This window comes from Phalacrocorax aristotelis, chromosome 2, assembly GCF_949628215.1.
Source record: "Phalacrocorax aristotelis chromosome 2, bGulAri2.1, whole genome shotgun sequence".
Classification (NCBI taxonomy): domain Eukaryota; kingdom Metazoa; phylum Chordata; class Aves; order Suliformes; family Phalacrocoracidae; genus Phalacrocorax; species Phalacrocorax aristotelis.
Window position 1 is genome coordinate 71,597,823 of NC_134277.1, and position 4,868 is coordinate 71,602,690.

The following is a 4,868-nucleotide window of genomic DNA, read 5'->3' on the forward strand; positions in this document are numbered from 1 at the left end:
TGTTTGGAATCTTTCCCATGGGAGATGAGGTCTTGCAGAATAGCCCTACTTCCAGTGGGAACTGGTAAGTTTCTCTCACACTTGACTTCAGGATTTTAATGTAATTTTGACTGATCTGGTTGCTTTAAGGCTGCTCTTTCTTAGTCGTGCCAGTCAAGGCATTAGCTGATCAGGATCACATTTTAATACCTCCAAAATCTCTGCCTTGGAAACATGTTTCATATCACGGAACAGAACCTGACCAATTAGAAACGCAAAGAGGACTTCACTTTCCAAAACACAGTGGAATGATAACAAGCTTTAATGCAGTGGACATGCACTGACAGAGGTGAGTCTAGAGTTTGGCTGTGCAAGTCTGAGTCCTGACTTGCATTAGCAAATACAGAAGACAAAACCATCTTCAATAAATTCCTGAAAAATTCCTGGTTTGTCACTGGGTGCCTATAAAAGGTGCCAAGTCAGAGCTGCACTACATGGAAAGAAAGAAGGTGTACCAAAGAAAGCACCCCTTGTAGCAAGTCAAATAGAAGTCTCAAGGAGAGATTCCCCCTTCTGTTCCAGTTTGCTGCCCTCTCTCACTTTTACTGTTTCCTTACTACCTGTTACCAGACAAAAGTTTTTGCCCTGGATTCCAAACCAACACACTCTTACTCTATTCCTTTATTAAACAAACAAAAAAGTCCATTTCTTCTGCTAGTCACTTAAAGAATAATTTAACTTTTAAGTGTTCCAGCTATGGATTTTCTCATCTGCTCCTGTAGTTTGTATTTTGACTTTTAGGAGCATTCATGTTAAGCACACTACCAGCCATAAATAATAAATAATGCCTTGAGTACCAGACATCATAAGCAAAGATAAAGTTGAGAGGAAAAAAGATGAGGATGAATACTTTCAGTCTGCGTTAAGCTTTTAAATGCTAAGACTTTTTACCTTTGTAGACATCATATTCAGAAGCAGCATTAAAACAGGATTATTGCTTTGGTCATTATCTAGAAGTGCAGTGTGGGAGGGAAGTGGGAGAGAAGGGAGGAGGAAGAGAAAGCATGCACAGGCCAAGATCACCACCTAGTGACAGAACTTTGGCTCTGCAGGTGGTTTACTTGCACATTAGAGAAGTACTGTGCCCACAGAAACAAGCCATCCAATCCTTTTACAATAAAAATCCTCCAGTATAAGGATTGTATTTTCCTTCAGTATTAGGAAAAAATTCAGAGCATATGATCTAGTGCAGTGACGTACTTAATACTTTGCTGGTTCTTCTTATTTTCTTATTTTTAAAACAATCAAGAAAAAATACTTTATTTGGCAAAGCACCTGTTCTTATATTCCCTAAACTAACAAACAAGTTAAATATTATTGGAACCTGAACAGTTCTAAATGAATTATTTTGGCATTACTCGACAGAGGCAGGAGTTTTCTGAACTGGTGGGACCCTGAAAAACACAAAGTAAGAACTCTATGGAAGAGGAAACTCTCCTCCTACATGAGGACAGCAACCCTGACTGTGTGCATTCATGCAGCACCTGACTCTGAAGGGGTACTGGGTGATGCATGAAGTTTCCCTAGGATCTGTCTTTAATTTTTCCAGCAGACTACTTCTTTTCTTCTGTATCTCACTACTTTCTTTCCCACCCCAGACAGCACTACCATAATTCAAAATGGTAAACTTGAGGTGCGATCATTGGTGTGTCTACATTTTGATGTTCAGACTAAATCTCCCCTACAGAGAGGACAAGCGATTTGAAAACCAGCCTGTCAGATGAAGCTTGTGCCATCTACCCTCTTGTTATTGTAGTACCATTTTTCCCCAGCCCTGAGAAATGCACTCTTCCTTGCTCCCTCTCACAAGCTACAAAGATCCTTGCCATAACCCAGTGCATCTTAGCTTTGGCCACCCCAGTCCTTGCCCTGCTTCTCCATTCCATCCAAGTTCCATGCTTCTGTTTTCAAGATACTCCATAGCTTGTGCCACTCAAGCCACCTTATATGCTACAAAGGTATTTTCACCTACATCCAATGGGCCTGTCATGTCACTACCCAGCATTAATTTCTCTGTCACTATTATGCTTTATCCCTAATCACTCAAGTTGCTTAGCTTTGCAGTAACAGGATTAATTGTGGCTTTAAACAAATAATTATTTAAACCCTACTATTTTAGCACACCGAACAATGCTGTCTATTACCTTGTACTTTGCATCCTGACTTTAGATGACTTTTCTGTTGTCTTACACTTAGTTACAGCCTATCCGGGGTGAGTCCTGCGTGTGCATGCTAGCACAACAGGAACAATCAGAGACAAAAGCTCTAGGTTGCCCAGTCCTAGGAACAGGGCTGCACACCTCTCCCCGGTAGTGGCTGAACAAGAACAACAAAGAGCAGCAATAGCTCATGCTGAATAGTTAGTGGGCAACAACACATTTAATTCCTACAATGAGGGAGGGTACTAGGAATTGTACTAAAAGCAGAAGCTACGCCCAGTAAGGCATGCATTGGCTGCAACTGCTACAGCACTGAAGAAAGAATAAACAGTGCAGGCACTAGAAACATTCTTTAAGGTAGCTTTTTTTGTTGTTTTTTTAATAGCACCAGGGACAGTTTAGACAGCTTTTAAGGTAGAGCACAACCACTGTACAAAGGTACTGCTCAGCTGACAGGTGCTGTGCAACGGGATAGCTTCGTCTGGTTTTGGAATAGTTGTGCTGGAATACACTGCATGTTAAATAGGAAACTACATGCTCAGACAACAGATTACTCTGGCTCCCTTTCTACTGATAAAATTTTAAGCTGCTACTCTACAACAATATTTTCATTAAGCATTTAACAAACCACCATGCTACTGCCAATATCTGTCATGCCTGGAATGTCAGTAATCAATGTTGTTCTATAGTCTGTCAACGCAGTTGGGCTGATACGTACCATATTGAATTTCAATTAAAGGACCATATTTGAAAAAAAATCAGGTCTTCCTGCTCTCTGAATAATTTAAACATGTAACCTCTTTTACAGTTGAACAAGCTCCACCTACACTATACTTCTGTGCACAAGCTTACTAGAAATACTTAAAAAGAGCAAGAAATAACAGGCATTATTTTTGAAGGAAAGGGTAAAACCCCCCATTATTTACACAAGTTAGTTATAGCCAGTATTAGTTCAACATGGACATACATATAAAATTCCATATTATTAATCTATATTTATATCTACATATATGTATGCAGACTTGTTATATTTTATAGTATATAAAACATATTAATACGGAGTTTTATTCTGGTAACATCCACCTCCTCAGGCTAATTAGTTTTGGTATTGAAAAGACTAAACTCTTGCATGTCAGAAAGTGAAACTGATTTAAAAAAAACTTTCTGTGAAGCAATGCAAGATGCAATGGCTTAACACCTTTCCCCCAAAAAAAAATTTCCAGAACACAAGAAAATCTGTTCTTCAGGAAAAAATATCTCTTAAAAAAACCAAACAAATGTAATTTTTCAAGAAAGAAAACAAGTGCCCAAACTAGTTCTGAATGAGATATTTTGGCATACTAGAAGTGGTATTTGGACATCGTTCTCCCCAGAGACAGGGCTCCAGTTCGGGAGTGGAGATGGCTTACCTCGGAGCAGCTCTAGCGCTTTCAGCTCCCGCTGCCCCCCACCTCTGGCTCCTGATGCGGACACAGCTCAGTTTCACAGATGTCCCCTGCAGCGGTACAGGGCAGGCAGCCAGCAAGCACTGCGGCGGTGAGGCATCCCTGCTGCGGTCAGAGGTGGACCCCAAAGGTACCTGGCTGTTCTGCAGAGGCGGTTAGCCTACACATGGTACAAAATTTAAGCTGCTCCACTTGCTTCTGGCAGTTACTCTGAAGGCTTGTACTTTGTGCAGTATTGCATTGTACCTTATACAAGTCCCTTTAGAGTCTATAATCAGAAGATTCAGGTATTTTCAATCTTTTCCTCCAGACCAATTTCCCTTCTTATGCTTCCCCCACTTGCAGTAAGAGCTCATCTTGAAAACAACTTTAACTTACAAATTTAAAAAACAAACAAAACTCCCAAACACCCAACAAAAACCCCACCACTACGTCAAGACACAGCAACCTGATTTTTGTACTCTTTAAAGGCCCTTAAGCTCTTCATGAGATGTTAGCAGTTGTGATGCTACCTCTAAAAGCAGTACTTTCAGTCTGCATGGAAGGGATACAGATTTACTGGTGAAAGTTCTCAGACTGATTTAATAATATATGAAGCAAATAAAACTGTACCTTTTATTTAAAATAAGCAACACAAAGCTTGGATTTTACTTTGTCAAAACAGCATCTCCAAGAGGTAATGACTAATACGCTCATAGTGAATTAGACTTCCTTAAAGAGAAAGCACATGTGACAAAGCAGGACAAAGTAGCATCTGTATACCTCAGCAGGTCAACAACAACAAAAAGAAACTCTTACATCATGTTGACTCTGTGCATTTTTCCCCAAAGAGTATTCCATTCTGAGCGGACTTAATCTGATGAACTACATCAATCTGGTTTTTATTTCTGCAACCCATTTATTTTCTAAACTATGCATATCCAGTTGCATAAACAAATCCTTCTTATAACCACAAAAGCAGGTGCCTCAGTTTGTGTTGTAACTAGCCATTTACATAGGTTTCATTTGCCCAGGCATTTTTTCCCACATGCTAGAATTTAACTATCAGAAACAGAGGCCATAGGTATTAAAATAATGCATGAAAAGAATGCAGAAATTAGCCTCACACACAACACACTTTACTCTTGTGCCAACACAGGGCCCACTGAGGTTTTTTTCTACCTATAAAGCAGAAATAAAACACTCGCAGGAACACACCACTACAGTCTAGAAGGAAGGGCATTAC